The 19380-nt window shown below is 41.1% G+C and overlaps 1 long non-coding RNA gene across 1 annotated transcript in view; it reads left to right on the plus strand.

Annotated features, from left to right (window-relative positions):
- Positions 1-4266, plus strand: part of LOC123344033 — an 86827-nt gene extending 82561 nt beyond the window's left edge. The window contains exon 3 of the long non-coding RNA XR_006572446.1: positions 4195-4266. This is a non-coding gene — a long non-coding RNA (uncharacterized LOC123344033). The remainder of the gene's footprint in view (positions 1-4194) is intronic.
- Positions 4267-19380: the final 15114 nt, after the last annotated feature.

A 19380-nucleotide genomic window follows, 5' to 3' on the forward strand; every position in this document is an offset into this window, starting at 1 on the left:
TCTTTCAATAAGTTGACTGAGACTTCTGCTTAGTGGAGAGTGCCCTTCTGGGGTCTAACTTATTTAACTAAAGGCCAAAAGATGGTATGCAAGCAAGCCTCCATTCCAGCATTGTAGCTGGAGGGAGGCAGAGTTAATCTTAATTTGTCTGCCCTACCTGAGTCCATCTATTTCCTCCATCCAAGCTTCTTATCAATAAGGCCCACTTGACTCATTCCCCCCTAAGAGGAGTCAAGGCTCTTGCCATCACCTGGAGAAGAATTCCCTCTCTCGACTCAGGGTTTGACCTCTACAGAGGCAGTTCAGAGCAGTGTGTGGTGCCTTTTCAATCTGAACCACCTGCTCCTGTCTCTTAATGGCCTTTCACATGTACCAGGCCTCTCTGGGAACTTGGCACTTGATTTTTGGGACCTCCTCCGTAGGAGTACCTTTCTCAAACTACTTTTCCTGGTGAGTCCACTAGCCTGCTCCCCTGAGAAGTCCCTCTCCTCAGAAGGTCCCTGTGTTCTGAGGTTTCCTGACCAGAGCAATCATAACACTTCATTAGGCCCAAGTATTCCTTAGCTAATTAATGTCACCCCGCCATATAGGCAATAAACTAATCACAGGTGGATGGATCTGTGTTGGCTCCTCCTTAGCAAAGCCTGTCACAGGTATGCTGTGTGCCTGACCCCATCAAAGGGCTGACAAGAATATTAGAGAATATGCAGAGCAAGCAATTCCCAGAATTGCAGCCCTGAATGTATGCACCGGATCCCTCATTTTACACTCCTCCAACTGGGGACAAAAATATACCATTTGACTTATGTGTTCAATTAAAACTAATCAGCACAACTTGAATGTACAATTGTGAGTTCTTGCAACCATCTTCATGTGAAAAATCTACAGGCCAAGGGTTATTAATTGAAACTGTTTACCTAATAGTTCGTAGTAAAGAAAACATTCAAAGAAGTTGAGTTTGCCAATGAGCAAACAGAAGTAATCAACTTAATTGATAAAGGATCCATTATGAATTATTTGCCCAGATCTAGTTTACACAGAGTGGAAGATCTGAAGAAGAGCCAGTGCTTGAATTAATTCCAAACAGAAAGCCACATCTTTCTACTGTGTTGATGTTATTTATTGATGTGTAAAAACTGGCTGGGTGAGCCAGTCTATTTAATCATCTTATCCCTTTTGCTCTGTAACGTGAGTCATGCGGGATTTGAGACAACCATAAATGCATTGCTTGCAAATGCACATGAGGGAATAAGTGTTGCAGGGCTCTTTGTTCTTTAAAATATATTTAAATAGTGTGAGAGGAACATGATTAGAGCTGGAATTGCTCTGAAAAAGCTATAAATTAGTTATATGCCAAGGTGCTAATGTTCACATTTGACAGTATGTCACAAGTCTTGGCAAAATACTTCTGGCTAACTTCATCTCACTCCTGTATATTACTAGCCTCCAAAGGATAGTTTGTCACATCAAATGAAGCTGTTTGTTGTTTTATTTTGGTCTGTTTTCAAGGGATTTCTTTATTTTCTTGTTTTCCTGCAGGAAAATAAGAAAGTACTAACTGAAAATCAAACCATCATCTGGTGGTGAGGAGGGGGATGACGACAAACAGAGGCTTGCAATGAAGTGGCAGGACATTATACTGCCATGCAGAAATGGGAGGTAGAGGGAGGGGGTTCTGAGTCAGTATGTTGCACTTATGGGGCCTATTATATGATCACCTGTGCTGTGGAGATCAACAAAAATTCTTGCATAAATTGGGTCAGAGGAATACATGGAAAATAAATGTGGCTGCATAGTAATCTCTTCCCCTTCTGTGGCTGTAATGTGTGACTAAGCTCTATGAATTTGTGTAGAAGAGGTTGGGGGGGGGGAATGAACATAATCAAACAGTGAATAGCTCTGCTCTGTGCAGTAGATTCCTCTATCCAGGAAGCATAACTTATACTGGAAATGCATCATAGATTGCTATTGCTCTGAACAGCAGTAACTCTCCCACCCTGAGGTAGTGAGGCCAGGTCATCATTGCAAGACAGATCTGAATAGCAGTATGATAGGTAGTGTTGTGTTACCAGTGCTGATGGGGGAGCATGTACAAACGGAAAGCCATTGAAACTGGCCCTGACATACCTAGTCTACAGCTGGGAAAGATGTGGAGGTACTTTTGATGGAACTCGGGCCCTGAGGTTCTCCAGGTCAGATCTCCCTTTGTGTGTGCTCTTGCGGAAGAAGGTGCTTGGTTCACCAGTCTGGGAGCATTGTGTAGGCAGCACATTCTGTTAATTGTGTTGTATGCCTTGTCTTAAAAATAAGTCTGAAAGGCTGTTAATCTGGTACCTCTTTGAATATTATCAGACTCTTTCAGAGTTGAGCTACATTATTTAATGAGAAATATTAAATGGTAACCTCAAGTGTAATGGTAACATGAAAAATAGTGATTCCAAGACACTGGAAAGATGTGACAGTGCCATTGGGGAGGGCATGGGTTGCAGATTTGGATAAAATACTCCATAAAGGAAGTTATTTTGGGGTTAGAGAAAGGGTTGGAAGCATTTGAAGGACTTGCTGAATTACATCAGAAATGCATCTCAGAGGTCTATATTCAGTCTGGGTTTAAGATGATTCAAGCTAATTCTCACTTTATCCAAACTGGTTTACCTGTCTTGTGCTATGAATAGTGTAGAAAGGTTTTGTGCAAGCTTCCTATATACAATTTTGCCTTCCTTCTTTATCTGCAATATGGGGCCTAATGGGCCTCTCTTGGTTAAAGACTGCCTGTTGTGTTAAACTGTGTGGTGATTTCTGTGAAGCCTGATTTCCCTCCCCCCCGGTACTGAGCATTTGCAATGAATTCAAGTCAGTGGAAGTGCTTAGAACCTTTGAAAATCAGGCCCATAGTGACCAAGCTGAGACCACACAATTTATTTTCACTTGTGACCTAACCTGTCCACCTATTATATGCTCCCTAAGGTGACAATTGGAAGCTGCCTTATTCAATCTCTTACAGACTCACCTGTCATTTCCTCTGCATTAGAATTAGGTAGCGGTCGGTTGTAGTGGTGAAAACATTATCAATTTACTTCAGGTCATCTCCACATCAGCAGGCACAGACTATGAACTGGTTGGATGAGAAACTCAGCCTCTGACTACAGGTGGTTGGTGGGGATGTGGAAAGAATGAAAAATATAATTGTAACTAGTCATGTTAGAGAGACAAAGCAGGCTGGAATGTAAAAGGAGATATCAAGAGGTTGTTGTGCATCACTGAACAGCCATTTAAATTTGACTGCAATAGTACTGTGTTTGTCATGGTGGTTTAGATAACATGTTGGTGTCTGATGAAAAAGAAAGTGTTTTTGATCACTCCAGAGAGAGAGAGTTTTTATTTGGAAATCTGCAGGTAGCTAATTCTATTAGGTTGTGAAATTCAATTGCCCCCCTCTATACTGCAAAGTTGCTGACAGTAGCAAAGAAAGAAAAACCCAGGGAACTGAAAGGAGAAAATGGCTAAATTGTTTCAAAGTAAACTGTTTTTGGTTTACATTCAAAACTGCAGATTCTGTCATCTGTTTTATATGATCATTGCAGACGTTTTGTTGATAGCTCACAGGCGGGGAGAATATGATAAATTGCATTAGATAACAGCCTGAGCTCTGGGACCCCACAAGAGGGGAGGGGCTCAGAGCCTGGGCTCCAGCCTGTGCCTGAACATTTATCCTGCAATTTTACAGCCCCACAGCCTGAGCCCCATGAGCCCAAGTCAGCTCTCACAGGCCAGCTGCAATGTAGACATATACCCATGGGTTTGTTTTTGTTTTTGTTTTTTTGCTGGTCTCTCTTTATGGACAACTCTTGATATGTAGCCCCTGCAGTGGTATTTTTGGCAATAGGACAATTTCTTTCCCTCATTTTAACTGTTCCTTTTACCTTTACTTCTCAATCTTAGCTAAGTTGTTTACTGCATATGGATACCTCTGCAGTTCCGTCACAGGGGGGACATGTGGACATGACAGTTAATCAACATTTGGCATTGTTCCTAACTCATTATTCTGTAAAGGTCACTGTGCTTAATCAATTGATAATTTTTTAAATAGAGCTGCAATGAGTGATTGCCACAGAGATGTGGACTCTGGAGAACGTGCCCATCCAAGCTCACAAGTTTTGACTCATTAGTTCACGTCATCTTTTCCCCCTATAGACGCAGTATGGAGAGTGAGCAGAAGTGGTGTCACTGACACTTCCCCCAAAAGGCAGAAGAATATTTCACACTGCCTGTGAAAGGAGGAGCTACAGCTGCTGGAGTGTAAGTTAAGAATCATTATGACAAACTGATGATTTTCTTTGTGACAGAGTGTTTGAGTGTGAACCACAGCCAAAGGATTCAGGAGATGAATAAGTACAAATTTTGAAACTAAACTGCCTATGAACTTTGTTTTGTGTCTTAAGCACATCTCAGAAACAGAGCAGAACAAAAAAAAGTAGAGAATTTTGAGCAATTTATTTGCACCAAGACTTTCCATGTAACTTTGGGTCTCCATGCGTGCACGTGCAGTTCATTCTACCTCTGTGAAAGTTGGTTTGGAAATGCTGTCCAATGTGTCTGTCTCTCTTAAAGCCTGCCACATCTGTGACAATGCTGCTTTCTGTCCTCTAGCTCAGAGATGACATGCAGTCTCTTGTGGGCAGTTATGAGCTGGGCAGAGACTCGCTTCCTCTGAGTGGACTACCTGGAAAAACACATCCTTGTTGTTATCTATACCTGGATCAGTTGTATATATCTTCCATTGATACAACAGTGCTTACAAAAGTCGATGCACTCTTATTGTGCACATGCACATAGCCATTTGCTTTTGCAAACTGGGGAGATGAGTCGTCATTTAAATGATTGGTGAGCACACATGGGGTATGGCATGGGCATGCATAGACTAAGGGCTTGGCTACACTTGAAAGTTGCAGCGCTGGGAGTTACAGCGCTGGTCGTGCAGCTGTGCAGGGCCAGTGCTGGTGTGTGGCCACACTCAGCTACCAGCGCTGGTGTGTGGCCACATTTGCAGCATTTACAGCGCTGTTGGGAGTGCTGCATTATGGGCAGCTATCCCAGCATTCAAGTGGCAACAACGTGCTTTTCAAAAGAGGGGGGTGGAGGGTGGTGTACTGTGACAGGGAGCGGGGAAGATAGAGAGAGTGGATTTTTGGAGCCAACACTGTGTGTTAGCTTCCTGGATTTAAAAATCACAAAATGTTCGCGAGCCCTTAGTCTTAACTCTTAATTGCAAACAGCCTGCCTCCAACACGGACTCCCCGCTGTTTCACTCGCTCCCTGTGGTGTACTGTGACAGGGAGCGGGGAAGATAGAGAGAGTGGATTTTTGGAGCCAACACTGTGTGTTAGCTTCCCTGGATTGAAAAATCACAAAATGTTCGCGAACCCTTAGTCTTAATTGCAAACAGCCTGCATCCAACGCTGTTTCTCTGTCAAGCAAACTGCTTGCCTTTCATTTGATCGTTCACAGCCAGGTACAGATAGCTCCTGTTTGCTGTGATCAGTGTTTGTTTTTTAGATAAGCAGTTCAACGGAGCTCCGATCGGAGTTCACAACAAAACAAAGAGAGGCTGCATAACAAAACAAAGAGAGTAATTTAGTTAAAAGCATTCTGGGATATCTCCTTATTCCCTGGAGGCCAATAAAAGCGCTGGTGTGTGTCCACACTTGATGAGCAGCGCTGGATCACCAGCGCTGCAATCGCTACACCCCAACCTGGCCAGGTGTACAGCCAGCGCTGCAGCCAGGGAGTTGCAGCGCTGGATGTGCCTTGCAGGTGTGGACGGTTACTAATTGCAGCGCTGGAAAGCCTCTACCAGCGCTGCAACTTGCAAGTGTAGCCAAGCCCTAAGTGTGAACCCAAAAGTGACCATGTAAAACAGAGGATGGCTTGATGCTTGCTAAGAATTTGACCCTTTATATTAGTCATATTGTCAGGGTTCCCTCCTCACTCTGAACTCTGGGGTACAGATGTGGGGACCCTCATGAAAGACCCCAAAAGCTTATTTCTACCAGCTTAGGTTAAAAACTTCCCCAAGGCACAAATCCTTCCTTGTCCTTGAACAGAATGCTGCCACCACCAAGTGAGTTAGACAAAGATTTAGGGAAAGGATCACTTGGAGTTCCTGTTTCCCCAAAATATCCCCCCAAGTCCCTTCACCCCCTTTCCTGGGGAGGCTTGAGAATAATACACCAATCAAATAGGTAACCAGGGTGAGCACAGACCAGACCCTTGGGTTTTTAGGACACTAAAACTCAATCAGATGATTTTAAAACAAAACTTTATTATAAAGAAAAAAATAAAAGCAGCACCTCTATAAAATCAGGATGGAAGGTAAAATCAGGGCAGTCAGATTCAAAACACAGAGGATTCCCTCTAGGCAAAACTTTAAAGTTACAAAAACGGGGATAAACCTTCCTCTTAGCACAGGGAAAATTCACAAGCTAAAACAAAAGATACTCTAACGTGTTTCCTTGCTATTACTTACTATTTCTGTACTTTTAGATGTATCATTCGGTAGGAGCTGGATTACTTGCTTGGTTTCTCTTTGTCTCCGGAGAGAACAAGAAAACTCCACAGAGCACCAAACAAAGCCTCCCCTCCATTTGAAAGTATCTTCTTTCCCCATTGGTCCTTCTGGTCAGGTGCCAACCAGGTTATCTGAGCTTCTTAACCCTTTACAGGTAAAAGAGGGATTTTATTCTACCCTTAGCTGTATGTTTATGACACATACAAAGATCAGTCAACAAGCAAAAAAGAGTTACCAAGATCAAAGTACAATGGTAGTATGTTTTATCGGATAAGGAGGTACCTTTTTTGGGTGCTTAGCAATGTACCACATGGTGGCAGCTCTTTTGCTATTCATGCATGATGTGTTGTGAAAATCTGTCACAAGACTTTATGTCCATAATCTCTGAGAGAAATAAGATTTGTTTTCTCCATGCTTACCATATATTTGACTTATAAAAAATTAATTGCCGTGCTGTTATTTGATAATGGTTTTAGGTTTAACTCCCAAAATATCATACTATATATGTAGTTTTTAATTCTTTTGCCATTTCCTTTTGCTGTTTAATGATCATCAGGCTTTGTGTTAGACCAGCTGGGGAATCTGGCTGGCAATTACAATAATATTTAATATTATTCTGAGGTCTGACAGTTCTTGGCTAGGCTTCTGTTCTGGCCTCGGATTAGTCACTCAGCTGCTTTGTGCCTCAGTTTACCCTTCTGTAAAATGTGAATAATACTTACCTCTCAGGTTTATTGAGCCTTACAATTAATGTTTGCACAACACTCTCAGATCCTGCATGAAAAGTGTGTAAGAAGAGCTGAATATTATTTTTATTTATTATTTCATGTGAGTTTCCTGTTACTGTAGCACTAACCAGTGACACATTTTTGTCGCACTCCTTTCCCTTTCTGTATTAAAAATCAAACACATTATTCTCTCTGAACCTAGGTATAAACAACAGCTGGGAGCACATTAGATGTTCCATTTTCCTATGCAGCCATTCATTTGCTAGTATCTAGTCAGCTTTGCTTTCTAAAGGAATGAATGAAAGAAAAAGAATTGAAGCTCTGAAGGTAGCTCTGTCCTGCTCTTTTGAATTGGAAAAGCAACAGCAATGTGAGGCCTCTGCAAATAGGAGAGAACACACTATCAGGGCTATTAATTCATTTAAGTCACAAGATATCAGTTTATATTTGCCATGTATACATATGTATCCTTGGCTGGCCAATGCCAACCTATGTGCACTGCCCTAAGGAAAAGTTTTGTTTTGTTTTGTTGTAAATAGAGTATAGTAAGGGTTTTTTTTTGTGAATTTGTATTACAATAGCGTATAGAAAATCAAACAGAGATTGTAGTAGGTGCTGTACAAACACAGTGACGTATTGTCCCTGCCAATCTAAATAGAGAACAAAGAGGAGGAAAGAAACAGCAGAGAGAGGGGAAGTGACTGGCCTGTGGTCACGCACCAGCTCAGCACCAAAGCAAGGAGGAGAACCCTGATCTTCTGCCTTGCAGCCCAGTGCCCTACTCTCTAGACTGAGCGGCTTAGAGCACAGTGTGCTTTTCTCCACTGCCTGGACAGCATGAACTGTATTTATTTAGTGAGCTGTTTTTAGATGTATAAAACTTACCCAGCCCATTTACAATCATGTCTCAGCCCATTTACAATCATTTAAAAAAAAATTAACTTAGTATTGAAGGTCACTAGGCTCAAGTTCTCTCATAACAATGGGGATAAATGAATTTCAAAGCCCTAAATGCATACGTAGGTGCTTTGCTAAATGAGTCCGTTGTGAAACCAAGGCATAGTGCTTGTCACAGTTCAGGGAAACAGCACTTCTGTTCCCCTCTGAGGTCTCTTGAGGCCCATTCTAGGTTCATCTCCTCAGCCTTCACCTCCCTTGGGAAGAGACCCATGTCTGTCTCTCCCTCCTGACTAAGGATTTTTCCATTCTGCACAGCTCCCTGCCTCCACTGCGATATCCCCAGCAAGCCAAACCATCATAACAGGCCAGCGTCTGCTCTTTGCTTTTGCTCTAGAGATTATGAAGAGTGTAATTGCCAGCAGTTATCACACAGCTCTTCCTTAGCAAACATGTTTTTTTTAAATGTTTTCTCTGTAGTGCTCTTACCTTAAGAAAACAATAAAATCCGTAAAAATCTACACAATTGCTAAAAATCTTACCAGAGGTCACCCAACCTCAGGCTCTGATAGGCATCAGTCCTCCAAAACCCACAACTGGTATTTCCCCATGGTTACAAGTTTATAATTATCTCCAATTCAACACCAGAACAAACATGATTAGTTCAGTATTTCCTTTATACAGCTTGGCCTTTGATCTTGGCCTCATGTAACAAGAGATCAGCAGACAATGGCCCACTTCTCAGGGCACAGCTTCAAAACAGTGGGTTTTTGCTTAATGGGAGGTGGGGAATTTGCATTCACTTCCTCCTAAATATTGCCCAGGAAAACCCCTTAACAATTCCTGTTCCAAAAGGTATTCTTGTCTGGCACATTGTTCAGTATATTCCTTTGAACCCCCAAGTCTCTACCTCTGTCATGTCTTACCCTCAAGAAGTTACAGAAACCATTATTTAATACAATAGGCCCCGAAGATACTTCAACTTAATTCAATAAGGTCTCCCATGAACATAGCAGCAAATTGCCATATCTGTCACATCTCCTCCCTAAAGAAGTGTGTCTAACTAAGGTGCTTGGCTGGCATCCTAGGGGAACCCACCAATTTATTTCCTGGACAGGTTTATTCCCTGAATGATGTTTCTGTCATGAACAGAACACACAATTTCACATTTCAGCTACCCAGACAAACATATTTCTAGCAAGCCAGTATACATCTTTCAGAAATCCATAGTCATTTGACAACCATCCTGTATAATTTCTTCCCAAGTGCCCCTGTGGCCAATAGGAAGCTGTGGGAGCAGTGTCTGGGGGTAGCAGCGCATGGAGGCCCCCCACCTGCCCTGCCTAGGAGCCTCAGGAAAGCGCTGCATTCCCCCCACCTCATCCCAGATCCTGCATCTTGACCCCTTCCCCCAAACACCCCCTCATGCCCCAAACTCCCTCCCAGAGCCTACATCCCCTCCCCCTTCCCACACCCCCAAACTCCCTCCCAGAACCTGTCCCCAGATCCCCTCCCACACCAAAACTCCCTCCCAGAACCCAACCTCTCACCCCTTCTGCACCCAAACTTCCTCCCAGAGCCTGAACCCCAATCCCCTGCCCCAGCCCAGGGCCTGCACTCCAGACCTCCTCCCCTCACCCAAACTCCTTAGGCAGGTGGGGGGTGGAGTTGGGGGGGTGGGCTCTGGTCATTCTAGGCACCCCCAAAAATTATACAAACCTGCCCCCCCTCCGGGAAGTATTACAAGTGTTATCAGGGTCTGTATGAATGCTCCCCTGGCAGCTAGTTGGGATGGGGGGAGACTTTGGGTTTGTTTATTTAAATAAAGTTTGCTCCTGCTCTGCTTAGATATTCAGCGGATAGAGCAGTGTGCAAGTGATCAACTTTGGCCAGTGTTGGGTTACAAATCACCTTAGTACTGAATGCATGGGTAGTGAAATATGGTTATCAATGTTGTAATTATTGTAGGAATAAAGGGAAGCAGGACTGTGCTTAACCTGTCCCAAACGAGGTAGGGTCACACTCAGTTGAAAGAACCTTGTTAAGCCAGGGGCTCAAATGCCAGAACCCTGTGAAAGTAAGAGGGGGTGGTGACAGATGTTCCAGTCAGGATGTGTGTGGACTTTCCCTAGGAATCCCCAGACTGGTTTAACCTGTTCCTCCCCACTGTTCAAAGAAAGAGCTAAATAGGCTTCATTAGGAACCTCTTGTTATTTTAAATGCTCCATCACTGAGAGCTATGTGATGTTAGATTAAGTTAAATTCACATCCCACTTCAAAAGCATTTAGAAACACGTCCACTCCCTTCCCTACAGTGAGGAAGTAATGTGGAGTATATGCTACCCCCTGGGACAGGAACATGGTGTCTGGTTTCACCAATTGAATTAGGGTTTTGCTGGTGTAGTATCTCTTGAGATAATTTGATGCTCCTTCTCCTTCTCTCTCCTCATGCTGATGCCTCCTCTCCTGGTCCGTTATCTCGTGATACTGGTCTGCTCTCTCCCACTCCTAGTGAGTATGCAAGCAGCTGGGTTTCGAGACACACTATGTCCCCCTCCAGCTGCAGTTCTCCTGCTCTCTGAATGAGTCCACAATTTCTGTTACATTGGTGAATTTGATCTCCATGGGCCATGATTGCTGCCTCTGTCAGGCTCTTCCTTGCTCTTCTCCGGGTAGTTGGCTCCAAGATTTCCTCGGCTTGCTGGATCCTCTGCCAGTGGGATGGATGTTCCCTGTGAATCTGGACCATCAGTTCTCTTCTGTTCATCAAAATACATCAAGTTGACTAGCTGCACCCTTGTCCACTCTCCAATGTAGACCTGTCTTTCATTGCAGAGCATAAGCAGCTGACATTTCTTCAGCTGCTCATAACTCATTTTCACCGTCTCTCTCTTCGCTGTTCCTTTCCCAAAAAGACTAAGACATTTCTATGATTCTTGCTTATACTGCTGTTGGCACTTACAGCAATTCATACTCATAAGCATTTGCTTCTATTGAAGCTCAAAGTTAAGTGCATATTTAGATGCTTTGCTGAATATGAGTCCTTTGCTGAATCAAGTCACAGTGCTTGTTCTGGTGTTTGCTGGATGAGGCTGTTAGTCAGCCTCACTTTGTGCTTGTCTGTGTGTTGTAGGAGAGGGCAGATGTGGGAGATGTTGAGAGTGGAGGCCTTAGTGAACTGGTTCAATTTTTTTTAATGCCCTGAACTTTCCACATAAACACAGATGAAACCTTTTTGAATTTCAAAATTGTTCTGTTTGCCATCCGTCATCATGTACTAGTTTTAGCCACCAGAGTAAGCAGAAGTGCCAAAATTCAGCCAGAAAAGCTGATCTTGTGGCACCTCCTGTACAGTCAGAAGCAGGAAGTATGGTACCAGAAATCTCATGGGGAAGAGCTATTTGGTGACTTGCATTTTCCAGATTGAGGATGTGTGGCTGAGCTTCGGGGAGCATCAGAACTTTTGACAGTTTATGTGCAGTGAGTCTCGTTATAGTTGGTATGGCAACACCCATTTTTTTCATGTCCTCTGTGTATATATATATTCCTACTGTATTTTCCACTGCATGCATCCAATGAAGTGGGTTTTAGCCCACAAAAGCTTATGCCCAAATAAATTTGTTAGTCTCTAAGGTGTGCTACAAGTACTCCTCGTTCTTTTTGCTGATACAGACTAACACGGCTATCACTCTGAAATCTGATTCTTGTGAGATTCACCCTTCACTGTAAAGAGGCACATTGGTTCTAAACAATACTGCCAGTGAGATTTGAATGGACTGAAACATTTTTAAAAGTTACGCTCCCATTTTTTTAATGTCCAAACTGCTTAGTTTATTTTCTATTTATAACTCTTAACCCCTCCCCCGTATAAGAGCACCCTGACTGTCCCTTGATAATTATAAAATATATGCCTCTAGCTCTATCTTCAAAAGAAATATATATAAGAAAACCTCAGGTATCTTTATGTGTTCAGTTCTTTCTGCAAAAATAAGGATATCACACTCTGACATTTCCAGGGACCATATCAATTTTTTTCAGAATATTTTTAAAACTGTGCTCACTTTGAATTCTTGGATTTTATTTCTGTCTCCACACCCACCATATCTCCTGTTTGACAGAATCACACCAAGCAGCTCTTCTTCTGAAATTTATACTGCATAGCCATCAAGAGGGAGGAAGTGGGAAAAGTGATCCTTTCCTAGGTACCATGGAGAGCTAGGATATTGAAACACAGCACCAGAGTGGTAATGTGGCTTTTCCAAGTCATGACCAGAGTTGTGAGAATAATGGAAAAATACCAATTAAATCGCTTATTTGAAAACTTAACCCATTATTCATCAAATATATTTTTGCCCATTATTATTAGACTGGCTAATGTCATATTGAATAACAGGCTGGGAAAACAGCAACTACTTACCTTAACATCATTCCATCAAGCAGAGAAGAAACAGTGAATGTATGGTATACACTGGCCCAAATCTATACACTGTTAGTGCTGTCAATGTGCATGATTCCTTACAGATAAGAAGGATTCTTAAATTGAAATAAGAACAGTAGAAGATGAGAATGTAGGAAGCAGTTGGGTATGGGAAAGATGAGAGAAAGTCAATATGATTATGTATAAACTTGTGAAGCTTAGGCACAAGTCTTGAGGACAGAGCATGAGAGAATATATGCAAACATCTTCTATATCAAACATTTTTTTTTCCAGGATGGTGGCACAATGCCTTTGCATAGTATAGTTAACAGATGCTGACATTACTGGAAAATGGCCAATACATGGTCTTCATAAGCAAAAGTTTTTGCTCTTTGTGACTCTGATGGTAATACATTTTAATTTTTAGGCACGTATCTGCACCTAGCCTAGGTATCTAGCAAATGCAAGACTAACCCCCCCCCCTTTCAGAAAAGCATTTAAGCACAAGCATAACTCTAAACACATGATTAGTCTTATTAGAGTCATGTGCTTAAATGCTTTGCTGAATGGGAGCCAAAATCATGATCACCATAAAAACATACCAAGATAGAATGACATATAAAGTAATGAAATCTAAATTGCTGTGCCACAGCAAATACTTTATCAAAGAGACACATTTTAGATCTTTTTTTAAAATACACCAAATCCTTGGCAGTTCTTAATCTTGAAGGGCATTGCTTAGACCTAGGGCTACAGATGTAAAGATGAGAGCAGTACTTGTTATACTTTTTGCCATCTCTGGGGACTGAAAGTTCTGTTATTTCTTTATGAGATAGGAAATGAGAAGCTTGTATAAAGTTTTTGGATCTAATACTTTTTGAATAAAAAATAATAGTGATACTAAGTAATTATTTGCAGTTATTATTTATTATTTCCATTAATAATTACATTTTGTGCTTACCTTTCACCTGAAGAAGTCTTAATCTATCCATACCCCAGTGTTGGCAAGTGTTCAGTGAAATCCTGATGCTTACCCTAGCAATGATCATGCTACCATGTTCTCAATCAGCTGCAAATCATGTATTATCTTTATAGGTAATCCAATACAGCATGTATTGCAGGAATCCAGAATTCTCAAGAAAAGTATAATAGTGCCAATTGATCAGAATGTGAGAATAGAGCTCAGAGTCTGGTGACATTTCAGAAACTAGTCCTTATGATTGCTTATCACTGATCATAAAAAAACCAGTTACTGGTCAAGCATTATACAAGAGGCTATAGCTACACTGAGGTTTCTGGTCATTATGAAGCATGACTGGACTGAACATAGAACAGTGTGGTAGAGTGCAAAGCAATTAACAAATAAATGAACATTATTTTCAAAGAAGTAAACTTGTTTTGGAAGAACTTTGTAGGACTGAATGGATTTTTCTTGAATGTGAATACCCGAGTTCTAAGAAAATCTCTATATAATTGAATTTGTATGTTTGTAGCAACTTGGTTATAGAGTAAGAATATGTATCTTAGATTTGTTTTATCCACTTTCAGACTTACAACTTTGGTCAATTTTTATTAATGTCCTATATAATTTTAAAACAAACTGGGTCAGATCAAAGGTCCATCTAGCCCAGTATCCTGTCTTCTGACAGTGGCCAATGCCAGGTGCCCCAGAGGGAATAAACAGAACAGGTAATCATCAAGTATTAATTCCTTGTCACCTATTCCCAGCCTCTGGCAAACACAGGCTAGAGACACCATCCCTGCCCATCATGGATAATAGCCATTGATGGACCTATCCTCCATGAACCTATCTAGTCTTTTTCTGAACCCTGTTATAGTGTTGGCCTTCACAACATCTTCTGGCAAAGAGTTCCACAGACTGACCGAATTGTGAGAAAATATACTTCCTTTTGTTTGTTTTAAACCTGCTGCCTATTAATTTCATTTGGTGACCTCTAGTTCTTGTGTAAATAACACTTCCTTATTTACTTTCTCCACACCAGGCATGATTTTATAGATCTGTATCATATCCCCCCTTAGTCATCACTTTTCCAAGCTGAGAAGTCCCAGTCTTATTAATCTCTCTTCATACAGAAGCCATTCCATACCCCTAATCATTTCTGTTGCCCTTTTCTGAACCTTTTCCAATTCCAATATAGCTTTTCTTGAGATGGGGGCAACCACATCTGCATGCAGTATTCAAGATGTGGGCGTACAATGAATTTATATAGAGGCAACATGATATGTTCTGTCTTATTATCTATCCCTTTCTTAATGATTCCCAACATTCTGTTCGCTTTTTTTGACTGATGCTGCATACTGAGTGGATGTTTTCAGAGAACTATCCACAGTGACTCCAAGATCTCTTTCTTCAGTGGTAACAGCTAATTTAAACCCCATCATTTTATATGTATAGTTGGGATTATGTTTTCCAACGTTCATTACTTTGCATTTATCAACATTGAATTTCATCTGCCATTTTGTTGCCCAGTCACCTAGTTTTGAGAGATCCTTTTGTAGCTCTTTGGAGTCTGCCTGGGACTTAACTATCTTGGGCAATGTTGTATCTGCAAATTTTGCCACCTCACTGTTTACCCCATTTTCCAGATCATTTATGAATATGTTCAATAGGACTGGTCCCAGTACAGACCCCCAGGAGACACCACTATTCACTTCACTCCATTCTGAAAACTGACCATTTATTCCTACCCTTTGTTTCCTGTCTTTTAACCAGTTACTGATCCAGGAGAAGACCTTCCCTCTTGTTCCATGACAGCTTACTTTGCTTAAGAGCCTTTGGTGAGGGAACTTGTGAAAATATAAGTACACGATATCCACTGGATCCCCCTTGTCCACATGCTTATTGACTCCCCCCTCCCCAAAGAATTCTAGTAGATTGGTTTGGCATGATTTTCCTTTACAAAAACCATGTTGCCTTTTTTCCCCAACAAATTATGTTCATCTATATGTCTGACAATTTTGTTCTTTACTATAGTTTCAACCAGTTTGGCCGGTACTGAAGTCAGTCTTACTGGCCTGTAATGGCCGGGATCACCTCTGGAGATCTTTTTAAAAATTAGCATTACATTAGCTATCCTCCAGTCATTTGTACAGAAGCTGATTTAAATGATAGGTTACAGACTACAGTTAGTAGTTCTGTCAAAACTCTTGGGTGAATAACATCTGGTCCTGGTGACTTACTTCTGTTTAGTTCATCAATTTGTTCGAAAATCTTTTCTAAAGACACCTCAATCTGGGACAGTTTCTCAGATTTGTCACCTAAAAAGAATGGCTTACGTTTGGGAATCTCCCTCACATCCTCAGCCGTGAAGACCGATGCAAAGAATTAAATTAATTTCTCCTCAGTGGCCCGATCGTCCTTGAGTGCTCTTATAGCATCTTGATTGTCCAGTGGCTCCACTGGTTGTTTAGCAGACTTCCTGCTTCTGATGTACTTAAAAGTTCTTTTCTTGTTACTATGGCTAGCTGTTCCTCACATTATTTTGGCCTTCCTAATTATATTGTTACACTTCATTTCCCAGAGTTTATGCTCCTTTCTATTTTCCTCACTAGGATTTAACTTCCACTTTTTAAAGGATGTCTCTTTACCTCTCTTCTTCTTTTACTTTGTTTAGCCAGGGTGGCATTTTTTTGTCTCTTACTATGATTTTTTTTCATTTGGTGTATACATTTAAGTTGAGCCTTTATTATGGTATTTTAAAAAAATGTCCATGCAGCTTGCAGGGATTTCACATTTTACCCTGTACCATTTTTATTTCTGTTTAATTACCTTCCTCATTTTTGTGTAGTTCCCTTTTCTGAAATTAAATGGTACAGTGTTGAGCTGCTGTGGTGTTTTCCCCACCACAGTGATGTTACATTTAATTATATCATGGTCATTATTACTAAGTGGTCCAGCTATATTCACCTCTTGGACCAGATTCTGTGCCGCACTTAGGACTAAATCAAGAATTGCCTCTCCTCTTGTGGATTCCAAGACTAGCTGCTCCAAGAAGCACTCATTTAAAGTGTCAAGAAACTTTATCTTTGCTAATATGTACTAGTAGTAATGAATTATGCTATGTGGAATGTACAGAAAAATTGACACATAACATTGTTCTGGTCATTCACATTCATCTAAGAAGAAAAAGCAAGGCATTTACACTTTAATGCTACATCCTATAAATAGACACCTCTGCATACATTATTAATATGGGCTTATTACCTACTGTATTGGCTTCACTACTACTCTTCTCTTGGGAAGCCATGGAAAATAGGTAGATTGTGCAAATGCCCATGTTAACTAGAGCTACTAGATACAAAGCAAATAAGATTGCACAAATACAAATATTCACTTGTCACATCCTATAATCCACATATCTCAACAAATAGTCCATAAATTCAATCCCTCAGCTACTGTTGTTTGAAGTAATTTATACATTTCCTATCTTATGTTTGTACTACTATTAGAATACTAAGTAAAAAAATCATTTCTACATGTTGTTGCAAGACAACAAAATTCTTCTTTAGGAGAAACAAAAGACTGATATGCTATACATCATTCTAGTAGTAGGATACCTATCAGCCAGATGGGCTGGGGAGAACTGGTCCTGTGCTATTGTGAAGGAAACATATATAGTCCTGAACAGCCTTTCTATTTTATCTTAAGAAATACAACTAAAAGTCTTCAGTTAAAGAGACTGCATGTAGTGCTGCATTCATGGCTTATAAGCATGCAAAAAGGAAAATACTCGGCATGAAGGATCAGTTTCAAAAGCAGACCAGTGGTGTCTTTAGGGCAATCACTGATATATTGTCCTATGGTATTGGAGACTTGGTAAAATTATATCCATGTTGGGAAAATTTGGATAGGTGCTCACTTTTGTGTTAAAACCTTTGGAATCTTTAACTAATAATATTGATCTGAAGACAGAAGAATCTCAATTTTGGATGAGACTAAAGTGCGCTCATCCAAACTTGAACTATTGGACAGTCATTTGAAGTGAGAAAAAACACCAATAAGAATAATGGGCTTTCTCTAAATAGTAGATGGAGACGTCATGTACACATTCTTATAGGTATGGATTCCTCATGTATTGGAGTATTCAATTGGAGTATCTGACATTTGTGTAATGATGGGATAGAACAGAATCCATGTGACAAAGTAGCAGGAACCCATTGCATACCATTCTGGAGAAACCAAAAAGGCTGCAACGAAGAAGTGAATATTTCCATGACAGCTGAAAATTTTACCCAAAATGTTCACAGAAGTATAAAACAAAAATCTCTATATATGATAACGAATGGGAGAAAAGAAGTAGAGAGGTAGCATTATATGTCAAAAATATTTACAAAAGCAGTGAAATACAATGTGATATTGGAGAGCAGCAAAGTGCAATATTCCGATTAGGGTTACAGTTAGTAAAAAATAAAGGAAGAATTTCAGTGGTCATCTTCTGCAGACCACAAGACTGGAGAAGGGAGTATAAAGAGATCAGTGGCATATCCAGCAATTCTTTACTTTACAGTCATTGTACCACTACAAACAGTTTGTCCAGACATTCATATTAGGGCTACCATATACAGTGTATTTTTGACAGCTGTCAAAAGTGACAGCTCCATCAGCTGCAGATCTTCCTTATTTCAATGTCTGAGTTCCTGCTCTGCTCCTTCAGCCTCATCCTTCCCAGATATGGCCCCCAGATCTTTAAAGTACACTTCTTTGATCCTGTCTTTTCCAAATACTCCTCTATCTTCCTTGTCCCCTTGTCTCCAAGCCTCTAAAATGTGCCATCTGCTCCCACTATGTTCACTTCCTCTCTACTCATTTACTCAGGTTTTTACCCCCTCTACTCCACTTAAATATAATCCACCAAAGTTACCAAGCATCTCTCTCTGGTGAGGTTACAACCTTCCTTCATTCTCTTCCTTGACCTTTCTTTCAGGACAACTGACCCCCTCTATGTCTCTCTTCTTCCTTGACTTTGGAGGTGCTATACTCGCCTGGTTTTCCTCCTTACCTCTCTGACCACTCTTTAGCATCTCTTTCACAGAGAGTGAAAAAGTAAGGAGCCACCAATGTCCCTCAGGACTCTCCTTGATCCTCTCTGCTCTACTTTGTCTTTGGATTACTGCTTTTGGGGTGGGCTTCCCTTCTGTCTATACCTTCTGTCTCACACAGGCCTTACAAGGGCTGATGACAATCTGGCCCTTAGCATAATACAAAGGAATCACTGAGAAATCATGTACTAAGGGACCCTCTTCCCTCTGTGGGATTCCTTACTACAGTACAGCTAAGGGGATATCCTTGAACACTGGAAGCAGTTGTGGCAGTATTTCCCAATCCTATTGCCCTATTTTGGGCCACTTCCTTCCTCCAGCTTGCTCAGGGGTTGGGAAGGCAATGGCCCTTACCTGGCAGGCCTCCTGATATAAAACAGTTCTCTGCAATGAAACAAAAGTAAAGAAGAGTTTTATAAAAGTCCCTTCATTTCTCATGCCTCAGGCTCAGCATCCATTCCTCTAAATTCTCCATACCTGCCCCCTTCAGCACTAATAACTCTTGCTTACCTTACATGGTCTTTTATTGTCCTTGACAGCTATCCATTTATACAAAGTTTAAATCTCTCCCTCCTATGTCTACCTGTGCTTCATGGTAATACACCATTTAAAAAACAATTCTTCCATTGAACAGAATGAGAGCAGAAGTCTTTTGGCTCAGTTGTTGAAATTTTTCAGGCAGTAGATCATTAAGTTGGTGCAGCTTAAAA

The sequence above is a fragment of the Mauremys mutica genome, chromosome 11 (assembly GCF_020497125.1).
Source record: "Mauremys mutica isolate MM-2020 ecotype Southern chromosome 11, ASM2049712v1, whole genome shotgun sequence".
Taxonomy (NCBI): domain Eukaryota; kingdom Metazoa; phylum Chordata; order Testudines; family Geoemydidae; genus Mauremys; species Mauremys mutica.